Source organism: Stylophora pistillata, chromosome 2, assembly GCF_964205215.1.
Source record: "Stylophora pistillata chromosome 2, jaStyPist1.2, whole genome shotgun sequence".
Lineage (NCBI taxonomy): Eukaryota > Metazoa > Cnidaria > Anthozoa > Scleractinia > Pocilloporidae > Stylophora > Stylophora pistillata.
In genome coordinates, this window is record NC_142520.1 from 8508939 (window position 1) to 8524699 (window position 15761).

Genomic DNA, 15761 nt, shown 5'->3' on the forward strand with positions numbered 1-15761 from the left:
CCCAGCATTCAGTCTTTAGCTGTAATTTAAGCAACCAAGCAGCATTTTGGACGTCATGGAGCTCGCCACACTCTTATCACTGACAATGGACCCCAATTCACCTCCGATTTATTCAAGGCATTTGCAATGAAATATGGTTTTAATCATATCACCTCCTCCCCTTATTGCTCCCAATCCAATGGTCGCGCGGAAGCAGCAGTGAAATCAGCTACACATATTCTATTTACCGCTGCTGATGTGGATCTGGCCCTCCTTCAGTTCGCAACACTTCGCCGGCAGGACACACGTTTTCACCGGCTCAACGATTGTTTGGACGCACTCTTCGATTTGATCTCCCACAAATCATATCCACTTTCGAACCCCTTCCCCCTTCCGGCCACAATGTGGTGGCAGAGCACATCCATCGTAAACTAAAGCAAAAACAAGCATATGACAAGCATGCCGGGCCTTTACTAACTGAACTCCCTCCTGGTAGCCATGTTTACGCCAAGCCTCCCACCTCCTCGTCATCCAAAGCATGGATTTCTGGTCGGATAACCGGCTCTTCTGGTCCACGCTCCTACTACATCCAGACTGGCAACAAACAAGTTTGGCGCAATCGAGTGCAAATTCAACCTGCCCCACCTCAGGATCCAAGCTCCCTTTCCCCTACTCCTGATCGTAGCCTGACTTTACCGGAGAAACTTCGTCCGAACTCCTTAACTGCCACTTCACCGATACCCTCTCCTCATTCAAAACAAGTGGAACCTCCATCTCCATTGCTCTTATACCCGGGTGACAGCGACACCACTTCCTCAGCACTGGAGAACACACCAAGCAAATCACACCAATCGTCACCCCTTTCAACACCAGAGACTCCATGAAAGGCATCACATCCTTTACCTGTTTTTCAGTCATGTGTACCATCCAGGACACCCCCTCCGCCTTGCACGTTTACTCCTCGGTCTCCTCTCTCCTTTCCAGTCCATGACCCTCCAAGCTCCCCACAAAGAACTGTTATTCGAAGCGGTAGAGTAATCCGCCCTCCTGCCCGTTACTCTGACTAGGAAGTCTCCCCAAACATTGTTTTTGTTTACTTTGCAGGTAATCTTTACCCGAAATTGTAGAGTCCTTCCAGTGCACCCTGGAGAAGTGGAACAATGATATCTGTTTTGATGGGCCTTCGTAGAACAACACCTTAGAAACATTGCTTGGCTGAGATGTTTAACTGATCAGTTACCATAAGATCACTATTGAGACATTGTTTTTTTTTTGCCTCTTGACACTGTTACTGCTGTGGAAACTGAATGTTATTAGTTTTAACTTTCCGTTGTTTAAAGGAAAAGGCGTGTTGCCCGTCACGCGTCACGCATGTTACCCGTCAGTCCTGGCAGTCTTGTTTAGATCTTCTGTTTTCTGTTCGCCATTAAACTTTCTTTTTTTTTTTTGCTTTTTCTGCTTTTTTTGCTTTGTTTGTTTGTTTTTTTATTAATTTTGTTCCGTTATCTTCTTCTTTTCTTTTGTTTTAATACTTAGTCTATCTAGTCATCGCAGTAAATAGACAATGTCAGGCGCCTGGCATGTCAGCTGATGATTTCCGCTGCTAAGAGACCGTCCGAAAAAGAAACAATTGGCCAAAAGCAAAGCTTAGAGAGCAAATGTAGACGTTAACATGCATTCTAATAATTTTCATATTTCGCATCGATAAAATAGTTCTGTGACCTTCTTTATGGTTCTGAACAGCATTTGAAACCAGCTTTTTAAGGTTACTGTCGCTGAGTACTAAAAAACCATTTTTTTTCCTTCCATATAGAAAGGTGAAACTCTTAGGGTCTGCTCTTTTCCGCTGGTCTATTTACTTTCCGAGAGACTAATCTGAAGACAAATACCGACGTCGACGGAGGTTATTGCGTGAAAACCGCCATTTTCATTTTGCATTACATGACGAAACGAGCTAGTAAAATTTCGCAAAAACGAATGGGTGGGTTTTAGAGTGAAATGACCTTGAGATAGTTTTGATGACTCACCCATTTTGTGTTAAAGGCCGTAGTGGCATTGCTCAAGGGTTCTGCTCGGCATACCTTGGAATTCCAGAGTGATGCATCCAGAGAAAATGATGGAAATGATATCCAAATACTTCTAGAGAAGACCAGGGTCAACATGGCAGAGAAAGATAAGCCAGTGCAGTTATTTGAGCTGTGGGATCATTTGAAAATTAGAAAATTGATTTAAGTAAAATCATATTTTTCCGTGTCAGCTCGTGTTATGTTAATGCTCTAAAAAGACCGACACTGTTGCTTAAATAGCTGAGTAAACAACAGACTCACAGTGAATAGTTGACAGCAAGAGTGACATTTGCAGTTCCTGTTGTAATTGATTCTAAAAATTTACTATCTCGAGCTTGACTTTATGATAAATTTTTATTTCATTTTATTATTTTGAAAGATTAGTGAGGAACGTAATGAAAAAGTATCTCTTGATATTGTCTGATTATTTATCATATTTGCTTGAAACAGGTGCAGGGGCTTCTTAAAATGGAGTTTAACAGAGGATGAGATGTCAAAAATTTGCATTATATTCAATTCCCTGCATAATGAGTTCGCAAGAGAAGGTTGATTTTGACTCAAAACAACACATGCGGAAAGCTTATCCTTTCAGCAGGAGACCGATCTAAGTAGAAGATTTAAAAAAAGATTAATTCCTACCGAACTTATACTGTGAGAGGGAGCGTTATACTAATGTTCAGCTTATAAAAATTGGGAAAAACAACAACAGAATTGGTTGAACGTAAGGCTGACAGAAACTTAAGCTACACGGGAAGAGAGATGTTTACGAAAGGATGTCAGATATGGGGAACTGTTCTAGTATCAATAACTTTGTTGGGTGAGTACCAAAGTTCTTTTATGAACATAAATTTAGTTCATTTAGTACCACAAGCATACTCCGATAAGAATAACCTCATCAGAGTTCCCTAACGGGACTCGAAGATTTTGCCCTCACGACGGCCTTTGGACGAAAATAAGGACGGGAAGAGAAATAAAACCTTTGAAGTTCTCATCTTCCTGTATTACGAGGATATAATTTGAAAAACGGGTCTATTATTATTACTGAGCTCAGTATAGATAACTCAAGTTAGCTATAAGCCCAATTCAACTTAAGTACATTTTCAAGGTAAGACTCTTACGCAGCCATGTAAATAAAGATTTATTTCAAGCCTGTTGAATTAGAACAAAGATATGGATTCTGTGGAATGATCAAAATAAACGCATGTGTACTGGAAAACTTATCTAAACTACATTTCAAAAAACCTCATAAATTGAGGACTCTGCGAAAAGACGGAATGTTTTTTTTTTCTTCTATCTGAATTCTCATCTTTTATCTCTTTGTTGATTTATCAAACTCCTGTCGTTGTGCAAATGACAGTTGAACAATTGACACTGTTGAACAGAAAAAAAATGTGCTTCTCCAGTAAATCAGAGAAGGAATACACTGTAGTCAAACCAGGGAGTGCTTCATGAACATTGTAGATACTTTCTTTCTGCCATTAGTATCAATGGGAACAGTATTTCAAAGACAATGTTTTGTCGTGGGGTTTGTAAAGATTTCGTTGCTATTGATGTCACAAACAATCGCCTGCAGCAAAATGACATGAGCGCTATGTAAATGACCAAATGTGGAGGAAACAATTATTCATTCTGAGCTTTAGGTCTACAGACTTGATTAAAAAATCGTGTACCATCAGACGCTCATGTTTCCATCGTTAATTTTCGATGCTGTTAATACATGGCAAATAAGTCGAAATAAATGAAAACTTTTAATTGAAAGCTGTATGCTGCTCTTTCTGATTTTCATTTGTTCTGGTAAATTTGTAACGACCCCAGCAACATCACTTTTGAAGCGTACCAGTGAATCCCATTTCAGGGCTCTGGTGTCAATTAATGATTAATGACTTTCAGCCAACTCATTCCTTTAAATTTAGACAGCATAGCCACGGTGATCTAATGTCGCATCTCTTTAAAAGAAAGAGAAAAAAAACTTACAAAGGACGGCGACACCGATTATCTTTATCACCGTTTTTGTTTGTTTGTTATTTTTTTTTCAAATATTAATTTTCCAGGATATGCCAGATTCGACCAAGATATCTGCAACTCCAGCGAAATCCCATGTTCACGGGAATGTTTTAAGGAGGAAGAAAAGTGTGACCAACTGTGCCATAAAGGCAACTATAACTGTTCTCTTGATTGTAACGGAAAGAATTGCAACCAAGACTGCGACGCTGAGAGCTGTAACCTAGAGTGCAACAGTAAAGAGTGTGATCAAAAGTGTAAGAACAACGTAAAAGAATGCATTATGTATTCCAACGGGAGTAAATGTAAACAGACATGCGATGCTGAAGTATGCCTCATGACAGTAAGTGCATCAATCGATGATACACTAGAACAGAAATGCAACGGAGTTGTAGCAAGATGCCATGCACAATGCTACGTGGGCAGCGGTAATTGTAAACAGCATTGCGACGCTAAAAGATGCAATCTAGAATGCAGCGGGAAAGAGTGTGATCAGAAATGCAATGGTGCAGTGAAAGAATGCAACATGCATTGTATTGCTTCTAAATGTAAACAGACGTGTGACGCTAAGGAATGTCACATTACAGGAAGTGCAATACAGGATATACCCGAACAGAAATGCAACGGAAGAATAGATATATGCGTGCACAATGCTACGTGAGTAGCGGTAAATGTTTGCAACATTGCGATGCTAAAATATGTAATCTGGAATGCTGCGGGAAAGAGTGTGATCAGAAGTGCAACGGGGGAGTAGATGGATGCAATATGTTTTGCACCACAAATGAGTGTAAACAAAAGTGCGACACTGGCTCCTGTAACAGTACAGAAATCCAGCCAGTCAATTCACTGGCTGAGCAGAAGTGCATCTCAATTTTCAATTACAGGACTTTATCTACGCCAAAGGTTATTGTAACTGCTTCAACTACAACAACTGAAGTCATTAAAACTCAACCATTATCTACACAAGGTAAAGTAACTTACCAGACTTTTAATGAGTACCATTTCAACAATAAACAGACCTTGAGTAAGTGTTTTTAAGTGCCCCCTATATGAAAATAAGATATCTTGATTGTAAATGCGAGTTAAGTCTAACCGTAAAGTTTACCGTTTAGAAAATACGAGTGAAGATGAACCATAAAGTTAACCATTTACTCTTACACGAGGCACCGTGAGGTGAACTCAAAATTCAGCACTAAACTATCGAATTCAGATCGAATTCAGCTTGAATTCAGTTAAAAACTCGGTGGCCCCCGTGGTCTTTTCTCGAAGGCCACTCACGCGCACACCCGAAAGTCAAGCGCCTCAGCGGGGGACCCAGAGGGCGAACGTGAAGCCCAGCGCTACCACTGGTAGTAAATTCCCAAGTTTCTTCCATTCCATGAGAGCTTTCTGATATTATTTTAGATTGCAGTTCGATAATGAGAATTTGCTTTAACATACAGCTCACTTGCAATCATCGTATGGGTCGCCATCACCATTCTCATTTCTCCTACCATCATCGTTATTATCATTGTCATCGACTTTCTCATTATCGTTATCATCATCATCGTCTTCGTCGTCCTCCTCATTATCGTCATCATTATCACCACGGTCACCGTCATCATCGTCATCATCATCATTATCATCATTGTCACCAATAAATCCAACATCAACGTCATTGTCATCATCTCATTTATTTCCATTAACATTTTGGACATTGTCGTCATCGTCATCGTCATCATTACCATCATCGTTATTGTCGTTAATATCGTCAACACCACTGTCATCGTCGTTATCATCGTCTCCATCGTCATTGTCAGTATCATCATCCTTCTCTTTGTCATCATCCTTACCTTCGATTTCATCGTCGTTACCAGCTTTATCGTCATCTTCGTCATTATCATCATCACCATCACTATCCCTGTCATCATCGTCGTTTTCGTCCTCGTCGTCTTCATCGTCATTGTCATCGTCATCTCTGACTTGCACAAGTCCATCATTGCCGCTGGTAACAATCGAGAGTCTGGTAGGTATCGTAATTTAGTTTATCTTTCTTGCTTTGATTATTTCCATAATCTATGGCGTTAGTTAACGTTGTTGTCTTTTTTACCTAAGGGAAATGAATATGTTTCTAAACTGTACGGAATAGACATTAGCAGAGAAAGTTCCCTCAAGGTATCTATCACCATACATTTAATATATTAATCATTTAACTAGATAGCGTCCACATTACTCTGAAAGTGACCATCTTAATGTGAACGCGTAGGAGTTTGAGAGAATTATAAGAATCTGGTGAAGACGTCTTACTCTCCGAAATGTCAGGATATCTGAAACTTAAACAGTTTTCGAGTTTCTTTCGACAAAACAACGATTTTTTTTCTCAAGATACATTTTATTAAGTAGCTAGGAATGCTGCGTCCTAAGCAGGCACAAGACATCGATGTTTCCTCTTCCACGTTAAATAGCATACTAAAACGAGAAAAGGAAGGAAAAAAAAAAGGAAACGAACAAACAAACAGAAACATAGAAGTTAATGTCTGCCAGGCTCTGTCTTTCTTTTATTTATTTTTCTAGTTTGTTATTTTTTTTGGCCCGTGTTGTTTTTGTCGGCTTTTTCTTTTTTTTGTCCTTGCTCGTGAATTTGTCTTTGTAGCGTTTTTGGTCTTTGTTGTTTTGTTTTTCTTTGTTGTTGTTATTGTTTTTGCTTTTTTTCGCGAGAGATCTGAAATCTGAACTGAAAATTACATCACTGTTTATACAAAACAAGTCCAACGTGAAATGCTCCTTATTAAGGGCTGTTTACCTTATTCGACCCTCCTTCAGAAATTCAATTTTCATTGAGTTTACAACATTATCAGATATTGAAAAACTTGAAGTTAATGTATGATAAATGAGAAATATTTATCTAATTACAGGAGGCAATGATTTTGTTTGAAGACTTCACCGATCTGTGTCAGAATATAACAAAACCTATCATAGACCAACTTTGTAAGGAAGAAATAAAGAAAAGAACGGAAGCCATCTTTCGGATGGCAGTCGCCTTCGAGAAATTTGTTCTTAAGTACAGCAAGTACCACTTGACTGAGGCAAGACCTTCCAAAAAGATGTCTGACCAAAAAATGGGTGAGTTAGAACCCGAGATCCATTTCACATTTGTGCTTTTTTGTTACTTGGATATTTTGCATCTTAATGATTTTTCGCTGTTTTTATTCTTAACAATTATTCTCCAAAGTGGCGGTCAATATCTATCACTATTCATCGACTCTAAGGGGAATCAATCTTCTCGTATATTCCACGCAGATAACGAAAAAAAGGATCGGAAATCAAACTCTGGACGCGCAGTTTGGTCTCTTCTTTTGCTCAAGGGTGAATAGCACTTGCTATTCACTTCCGAAAAAGCCAGTTGGCGGGCGTTAAATCCACTTTTCACTTGAGTGGTGTATAGTAATTAAGGATATCTGTAGAACAGTTATATTCTGCTGCATCTTATGAAACCAAATTACATATGGGTAATCTTAATTCGATTCTGTCTAAATATATACCTTTAAATCTTTATTAAATTCTTAGAAAACGAGCACCTACACATACGTTATCACTGTGTCACTTATCTTCTGCTACTTTCGGCAGCTGTGGGTATTCAATTAGGCTACCGCCAAAATACAAGTGACTTCTTTCTCAAGGGAGAAGAATGGCAAGCAAGCATCAATATATCTTCTGCAAATTTTGCCCAGAATGGTTTGTATTAACCATCTGTTTATCGGTCTGTCTCATGGAGTATCGTTTTGCTCTCGATTTCTGATTTATTGATATAGTAGTTTTACGTTTTTCCTCATTAGGTGGTAAAATTGTTTTTGGTAGTAATGGTGAAAATTGATATTCTTCTGGTATTAGTTTGCATTTGGATAAATATTTAGGACGAAAGAACAAGAAACGCGCAAACTGCTCTGGTATTTTTATGATGTCCAAATCAAGCAGAAAAATAACAATAGCAAAATGGGTAGCTAAGATAATAATTGCTAGCAAAGTGTTGGGGTCAATTAATTATATGACATATGATGCAATATCCAGTGTAAAAGTAACAATTGGTTTGTTTGGTTAGTTAAGCATTAATGTAGGAGAGTCGAACATTTACAGTCTGTTTTAATTTTCGAAAATATCTTGGTCAAGATTCCCGAACGAACTCGAATTTCATTAAACATAAATTACCTCTCAAGATTAAGAGCTCGCTTTGTGGCATATACCGATGCATTTCATTTTCACATATCTTTTTGTTTTCTGTTTCCTTTTCAGGGTCAGTGATCGTAGGGTGTGTGTACAAGGATCTTCACGAACTACTGCTGACACATCAATCTGTTGGGAATGAAACTGACAAAACAAGGTCAGCTTGATCGTGAAATTTTTGAGAACTGGTGCAAGTTTAGCATGTCTGCTTAGAGTTATGTTCCATGATGTAGGGAATTCAGCCGATCAGAATAAAGCTTTGTTTCCTAAATTTTAGGACAATTGCACTAGAAATAAATTATTTTTCTTACTATTAACTTTTCACAGTGGAGACAAACATTTTATAAAGGGACTTCCCTTTAATAACGAATATGGGATGTTTGATTTAAGGTTACTTTTAGCAATATCTCGTCAAAATGGGCAAAATTTCCTTTTTTTTTTTTGCTCTTTGGTTAGAGAAATCATCTTTGTTACATTTGTAACAGGAAAATATACTGAGTCTTAAAAAAAGAAAGCAACCTACGGCGTAAGGAGTGCCAGTTTAGGATAGCTGGTACCAAATATTGAAAGATGTAATGCCGGATCCGGGATAGTGTCGTTAGCAGGGGTTACGTTTTGCGCGGACTTTTGTTCAGGATCTCAATCTGCACTCGACTACGTCTTGTGTTTCTCCCTACACTTCTTTCGTGCTCTAGCCGCTTCCGCGTGCTTTATAGCAGAACAGAGCACAGTCACGGATTGTTAAATAGGTTATGTTTTTGATGAAACTTGGATTGAATATTTGTCAGATGTTATTGCGGAAAAGGGTGTGAGGCCTTTACGAACATTTTCCTGTGACTTCTCAGCGAGATATTACCTATTGTACAACTTCAAAATAGATTTTCTTAGGAACCAAGAGAAATATCTAAAAAAGCCTCTTTTTAGCCTATTATCTGCTGAATGATACAGTCCAGTACTTTTGGATGTCCACGGTAACTCGAAGGCTTGTAACTCAGTTAATCAAACACCGTTAGTTGTCTGTAAAGGCCTACACAATCCTATTAAAAAAAAAAAACTCAATTTTTTTTTATTTTTAGAGTTTATACTTAATAAGCTTAGCATTGATTATTTTTAGTAAAATGTTCGCTATAGGTTTGTGAACACCAGGATAATGACCGCAGATATGGATCCTAAACCGGAAAAACTACAACAGGATGTCGTCTTGAAGTTCAGAAGCCTGGAGGTAATTAGTATTTTAGAGCACTGAGAGATAACTTCAGTCCTTTTTTTTATGTTGTGTTGACTTGATTCAAATGAAATAAAATCTATTTTCAGGTCGTGGAGGCAGAGAAGCGTTGCGTGTTTTGGAGCGGCTATAGCAAGAGGTAAAACGCATATACATTGAGTAATTTAATTTTAAATTAAAGTTCTTCTTCAACGTCCAAAATTAAATTAATACCATGGACTTTTTTTTCTGTTTGTCTGTCACTGCCAGAGATATTTTGTACCTGAAATTAATGTTTATCATATATTTTACCTTTGAAGAATAAGGTGAGATGTACCTAAAAAAAACCAAGCTCTCCTTCAAATAGGCCTTTAAACACTCTGCTTGTTGGAAACTCCAATCCCTCACTTCACATATTCATTAACTTTTTTTTTTAAGTCCAGACGGGTTCACTGGCGAGGGTTGTCATGTAGACTCATCGAAGAGCAACTCAGCGGAAACAGTTTGTAGATGCAATCATTTCACTTACTTTGCTGTCTAAGTTGACTTTGACAGTGGTGACACAAAGGTATTTTTTAAAATTATGTTTGTATTTTCGAGTGTACTTACAAGTAGTTCATTCGTTTGTTCAATTGATTAACTCTTTATTTTTTGTTTCTAATTTCTAATACAGCTCACCAAGAAGGACGGAACTATCCTGGAGACAATCACTTACGTAGGATTAAGCCTTTCCATCATCGGGATGCTTTTGACAATCATCCTGTATTCTTTCCTCACGTAAGCACTGTTACCAGACAATCAGTTATGACTTTGAAGCTGATTCAATAAGGCAGGCCAAAACGCGTCAAAAATGATTTAAAAAATCACTATTGGCAACTGCGATTTGAAAAAACTTGGTGCTTATTGCATTTGTTAATAAGTGACTTCATTCCGTAATATATATGTGCGTTACTGACCAAGCAAGAGCCTAAGATGGCAGGATATTGGCCGAGTTCTTTTTTTTTCACGTTTTTATGGATGTAAAAAAGAACAAGGGGTCTAAGCTCGGGTAGCCGATCTATAAAAAGTTTGATGAGGGACTAGTACCACACATTATCAGTGACAATATAGCTCATCTACTTTCAATTCCTTTCATTTATAACGGACATTTAAAAAAATTAACGTAACTAGGAAATAGCAATAGCGTTCCTTCCAACTTCTTTGCAACCAAATACGTACATTGGGAATGTTGAATATGTAATTCATTTGTTCGTAGAGTTTGTGTTTATTGTATATTTGTTTTTTTCCCCTTGACTTCAAGTTTGCTTTTGATTAGTATCACTGATTTGTCTTGTTCTCCCCTTTGGTTTTTTTTTCTTTATTTTTGTTCCTTTGTCAGGGATGTTCGTCAACCTCTGTCACAAATACGTTTAAGTCTTTCTGCGTCCCTCGGAGCTGGACAAATGATCTTTCTCGCCGGGATAAACGCCACAGAAAATATGGTAAGTTGCATGTTCCCACATTCACTGACGAAATTGTCTTTTTCCACAGCCGGAGAATGTACTTCTGTGTTTTTTCTCTCTTTCTTGTAGGCTGCCTGTATCACAGCAGCAGTTCTTATGCAGTATTTCCTGATGGCCGCTTTCTGTTGGATGTTTGTCGAGGGGATTTATCTCTACCTGTTTGTTGTAAAGGTGTACAATATCAACACCAAGATGCACATGTATCACGTCATGTCATGGGGTATTTATGAATATTTACCGCCTTGTTCGGTTTATGATTCCACGACATACACTGCATTATTCTTTCTCTCTAATTAAAGGCCTTCCTATCGTCATGGTGGGCATTTCACTGGGCATCGCAACTGGAAAAGATGGACTCCAAAGCTACACCAGTGATAAATAGTAAGAAAATCATTAGCTACAGCTAGGGATTGTAGATGGTTTCAACTGAGGTACTTTTTCGTCAGCTAGAAATTTTCTTTGATTCCTTTTTTTCTTTCCTTTTCTCAAGTTGCTGGTTGTCTTCGACTAATAAGCTGATCTGGATTTTTGTGACATTTGTGGCGTTTATCGAATCAGTAAGTTTATGAAAAATTCATGTCGTATGAATGTTTTTGATTCGCATATCCGGAAATCTTTGTCTCACACTCGTGAAAAATTGACTCTCATGTTTATTTTGATCGACGTCCATTTTCCAATACAAAGTTTTAACGCATTTTTTTTCAGCTCAACATTTTGATACTTGTGCGAGTCATAAGGGAGATTACTACACTTGTAGAACCATTAGCGGAAGACAACTACGGGAAGCAAATATGGTATGTTTTGAAATATCACACACCAAAAAAAAAGAAAAAGTTTTCCAAACTTAACTGAGACTTCTCATTGAGTTTTCCAGCTCCTCCTCTGGGATCATTGGGGATCGTGGAGAAGCAAAATCCACTGTTTTCCCCGGAGCCAGCCTTAATTGCTTGGTATTACCTTGCTCCATGATACTCGCTTACTTCCTTATTATACGGAATCTGTGGCTTATCTAAAATTGATAAATAAATGTGAAGAAGATAAAGAAAAGGCTAACTCTCATACCGTGTTAGAATTGTTCTCATCTTTTAGACTTGGCGTTAAAGCGGGCGTGGTGATGATTCCCCTGCTGGGTGTCACGTGGCTGTTTGGCTTTCTGTCACCATTGCACAAAGTTTTCACCTACATTTTTACCATCCTCAACTCGATACAGGTTAGCGCTAACTTTGTGATTTATGAAATTGAAATAATCAGGCTAGAAAGAACAGATTTACAAATCCCTCAGTTGTCATAGTCTGACATTTTAATTATGGCAAGATCGAATCGGTCCTAAAAAAGGAAAAATAACATAAATAAGAAGTAAGAAATCAGTAATTACTCTGTATAGTCATTTATGATACAGAATCTCCTGCCATTTCTATGCCATTTGTTGTAATTGATAAACGTTTTAATACTACTACCACATCTACACCAAAGCTTAGGGGCCACTGACCGTCAATATCGAGAATCCGCCAGAGGTTACCAAATATGCACAATCCTCCATCACTTTACGGTGGTGGGGGGGGGGGGGGCGAGGCGAGAACAACGGTTGTCTAGGCGTACTTTAAACTTCACGATATTACTAAAAAAAAGTGCAATAGAACTTTTTTTATATAACATTTGGGAAAAGGTTTATCAAAAAGGTCCTTTAGGAAAAAAGAAAATGAATTACTAAATTGATATCATGCAACTCTCGGCGGATTCATGATATTTACGGTGAGTGGTTCTTAAATTATTAGACCAGGTTGGATTTTTTGTTTTGTTTTGTTTTTTCTCGAGGAGGCTTGACAAAACATTTGTCAACGTTCAGATTAACCAATTGTAATTACTATGAAAACTGTTAAAAAAACCCAGTTTTTTAATTCTCCTTTGCTAATTTCTTTTTAAGCTCAACCTTGTTTTATTAAAAATGTTTTGCCGTTGTAAATGCAGAATAATTTTAAGTTGTGTTTAAGCTTTAAATAACACCATTCTACACTCTTCATACATTGTAAAGAAAAACCTCCATGATTTTTTAGAGCATTTTTCTGTTTCAGGGGCTCCTGATTTTTGCTCTACACTGCGTGCGAAACAGCCAGGTGAGATGAAGTTTCAAAGATATAGATTTTTCGAATAAATTGAGTTAAATAAATAAAAGTTACTACATTGAAGATATCAATATTACACAATTGACATTTTTTTCGCTTGTCATCAACAGATTCAAGAGCGATTTAAGAGAAAGCTGAACACTGTTTTTCCATCTTTTTATACTGGAAACTCCACAACGAAGGGCTCACAAATCAATCCAAGTTTTGTTGGCGATGTGGGGGCAGCTGAGTTACAGTCTTGCTCCGAGTTTGAACTGAAATAATATTCAAATAACCGAGCTTAACAGGCTGAGACTGGCCGTCGAATGTTTAATGCGATCGTCAGTTTTAATCTGTCGGCAAAGTCAAGTCGTTTTGCTCGGTTCTTTGGCTGTCGGAGTAATTCCTTTGCAGTGTGACAGTCATGGTTAGCACTACTTATGAAGAGTCTATACCAATGTAAGCCAGCTTTTCAAAGTCAGTAATCCTTGAGATTTTTCAAAATTTGATCAAACGCAGAAACGCTTCGTTCTATCTTTAATCATTGATATAAAGTAACATGGAGACTCTCGCTAAACCAATCCAAGGAAACGGTTCATTCATTGTTAATATCCAAACCAATCGAAAGAAATGGTTCATTCATTGTTAATATCTAATCAGAGGCCAGTTGTCACCCCTTCTCTTAGCGGTAAGGGCTTAATTGTTATTTCAATGACTTATTTCCAAAGGGCTCAAGGCTACTCTAGATGTGGTGTGCCCTCGTCTCGTGCATTTTGGGACTTGCTTGTCTTTAAACATTATTTTGTTTATCTCTAGCAGTCTTTTGATTTTTAAATCATTAGCATTATTAATTTTAGTTTTTTAGTTCTTTCTTTTAAAATCTTGAATGCCAAATATTTGCTCTTCTTACACGCGATGGCTCAGTATTTGACCCATTAAGTACTGAATAAACACAGGGCCTCCTGTTAGACAGTTTGTTGTTATTGTAGTAATAGCAGCTGTAGGAAAGACTTCTATTTGAAAAAATAAATGAATGAACAATTGAACATTTAAAGTGAATCTCCACACTTTTTGGAGATAACTATCAAAATGTTTCAAACGTACTTTTCAATAGGTCTGGCACCAAAAAATTGTCTTATTAGGCAATGCGATATTTTTTTTTCTTCTTCTTATCGTTTTCCAAAGAAGGTTCTAGCAACCACTTCGAGTTTCCCGCGAATAGTGCGCAATGCACCCTGGGCTGAAATCGAGTAACGGTTGTTCGGTGCTCTCGCGGTGTAGGTTTTTCGCTCTTGCTGATGCCACGTATATTGCTGTCATCTAAAAAGCATTTTGGTTAATGCGTCACTGATCGTCCTCATGGAGTGTTCGATCGGTGGTCGACAATTGAGAAATCAAAACTTGACGCACCGCAATATTCTCCATCTTCGACTTCACTTTCCTGTCTCCCTTCTCTTGAAGAGTGCTCCGGCTCTAATCTCAGAGACAGCATTATATGCGACTGCTCTAAAACCCTTTCAATTGTGTTCAGATATATCCTTAAATGATAACCGTGTATCACGTGCATTGTTACCAAGTTACGTATAGCTGAGTTATATGTTCCGCACGCCAGGTTTTGCATTTAGCTGCCCTCAAGCGTATTGACCCACACTTTCCCTTCCCAACCCCTCCCCCTCATGTTTATCTTGTCCTCAGTTTTCTGACCCTTTAATGCTCGATAGTCAAAACCATTAAAAGCTTCACATAGAACTCGTGATCTAAAAAAGTTGAGAAGATAATCCCTGATCTGTAGAATTCTATTATAGAATTGCATTATTATAAATGCTTAGATGTATTACCAGAAAGGTCCCTCCGGCAACTACAACGCGGTGCCTCAGTTTTTAAGATCGATAGATCGATGGTAAATGAAAATGCATGGTAAATCTTGTCCTGGCGTTACGTCGTCACAACGATAAATCGTAGAGCGCCCAATACATCATCATCAATATAGCACTCTAGTTAATTTGAACTATCTGATTCCCGCAATTTGTCGCAGAGTCAGGGAGACGCCAAAATCGATTCGATACTTACACTAGCAATACACGCACCACCATCAGTTCGAGAAAAAAGCTGATAACTGCCTTTTCTGAATAATACGTTATGATTTAATTTCTCTTTCTAAAATGCATGCAATCTCTCATTGCTTCATCGGTAATATTGAAATTCATATTCATATTGGAGATGTCTATCTTTATGCTGATGACACTACCTTATCTTTTCTAGTGAGAGTGTAGATGTATTTTTTGTTGCACGTAACATGGTTGACAATTGCTAAATTGGAGCAAAAATAATCAACTCACAATACATCCAATCAAAACTGAAGCATTGCTAATTAAGAATATCCTTTCATTGGACCATATTGGATTTAATAGTCTGAACATGTTTCTCTAGTCAGAGATTCTTTCGTGCAAAAGGTTAAAGCAATAAAACCAATGAAGTACCCACCTGTAAATACTTTGGAAGAGATGTTTTTTCTTCTTCGGAATCGATACATCCGAAAGCAGCGAGAATTATTCTCAACCTTGATTTGTCTATTTCTGATGTTAAATGTCTTTTGAATTCTCCGCTACGACCCATCACAAGCTCTATCAACTGTCCTACTTACCAAGTGTCTAAACATCTAGCTTCTATCCTGAGCCCTCTACGAAAAAACAAGTACACTGTTACG

At 37.9% G+C, this 15761-nt stretch overlaps 1 long non-coding RNA gene and 1 pseudogene across 7 annotated transcripts in view; one reads left to right on the plus strand and one right to left on the minus strand.

Annotated features, from left to right (window-relative positions):
• Positions 1-15761, minus strand: part of LOC148736978 (uncharacterized) — a 323637-nt gene that overhangs the window by 138829 nt on the left and 169047 nt on the right. The gene's annotated exons all lie outside the window — the stretch shown is intronic.
• LOC148736985 (uncharacterized) lies at positions 2382-14108 on the plus strand (annotated as a pseudogene). The gene is made up of 18 exons (XR_015996770.1): positions 2382-2862; positions 4097-4703; positions 5484-6200; positions 6941-7148; positions 7653-7760; positions 8316-8403; positions 9378-9468; positions 9561-9610; positions 9889-10018; positions 10124-10227; positions 10829-10931; positions 11022-11172; positions 11252-11333; positions 11443-11509; positions 11658-11746; positions 12042-12162; positions 13025-13066; positions 13186-14108. The product of XR_015996770.1 is annotated as an uncharacterized LOC148736985 (transcript).